Source organism: Propithecus coquereli, unplaced genomic scaffold (genome assembly GCF_000956105.1).
Source record: "Propithecus coquereli isolate 6110/MARCELLA unplaced genomic scaffold, Pcoq_1.0 Scaffold1, whole genome shotgun sequence".
NCBI classification, from domain to species: domain Eukaryota; kingdom Metazoa; phylum Chordata; class Mammalia; order Primates; family Indriidae; genus Propithecus; species Propithecus coquereli.
Window position 1 is genome coordinate 29,101,433 of NW_012133857.1, and position 1,368 is coordinate 29,102,800.

A 1,368-nucleotide genomic window follows, 5' to 3' on the forward strand; every position below is an offset into this window, starting at 1 on the left:
AATATATATTTTAAATAACATGTTTTAGGCCTCCTGTCTTTCCCCTTTCTAACTAACATTTCATACAACTGCACCTGGGATTTAAAAAAAGTGCGAGTCCACATGCTGCCCCTCTTCCTCAAAGCTGTCATTGCTGTCCTGCTTTCTAAGGCAGAAACAGCAACATTCCATTCTGAACTTTATGCTCCAGTAATAAAATGAGTGTAGTTCCCCAGAATACGGCATGCCTTTGCTTCCTTCAAATGCCCTTTACCCCTTTCTCAGTTCTACTGAGCCACACTACTCCTTAAGACCCAGTTCAGACATCATTTCCTCCAGGAGGCCTTTCCTGACCCTTGGGGTTCGATAAGGATCTCTTTATGTTCTGCTAGTTTCTTGTGCTCTCTCTAACCTTTGGGATTAGAATGATCTGCTTACTCAGCTGTCTCCGCAGTTGGGAGCCTCTCTCGCCTGCCCACGTTCACTTTTGTACCCCAGCACCTAGCACAGTGCCAGGCACACTTAGGGGCAGGTGTTGTAAGAAGTCAGCCAAGACCCTGAGCCCACATGCTTCCAACAGAGAAGGCTTTGGAGTCCCAGACAGTTCTGCAGCCTTTTGCTTCTTTTTCTCTCGGTGTCCATTCCAAGAGCCCCTGGCAGTAAAGAAAAAAATAAAATAAAATAAAAATCACTAGTTTGGTTTTATTGGGTACTTTGGGCTTTAGATAGGAGATAAAGTTTAAACAATCAAGTCTTTCTGGCTTCTTGCCTTTGCACACCTGGATGAGCCAGAGGTAGAAATGCAGGTGAGTCACTGAGCTGCCTCTTGGCTGCAGTACTAGTTTTGGAGACCACTCCTCAGGAAAGGTGCTCGGGGCATTTTGGGAGAGGGAACCAATTCTGAGAAGCTAGGATGGGCTAATCACTGTAATTGCTCATTGCAGCTATTATACTCTCCAGTTATTTAGATATGAAGCAATTAATTTACCACTAGTAAACAGAAGTACTTAGTGAGGAATTAAATACCTTGCCTAAGGCTGTCCTTAGAATAAGGGCAGGGAAGATGGTCTAATTTAGAGACTACTCTATTCCAGGCCAACTCTAGGAAACTCACCTGGATGATAGGATCTTGCTGAGGATGTTGTTCCTTACTTTGCAGAACATCCTCAGAGGGCGACACATCAGCAAGAGCTGTGTGTTCCCAGGCGGTATCAGTTATGTAGCCTGTCCTGATTCCCTTTTCGCATTAATTGCTGGAAAGATCAAAGTCAAATTTGTGACTTGCCTATTTCAGTTTTTGTGGTATGCATTTTTGGAATAAGCCTCATTCTTAGCTTTCTATTTTTTTTTTTTTTTTGAGACAGAGTCTCACTGTGTTGCCCAGGCTAG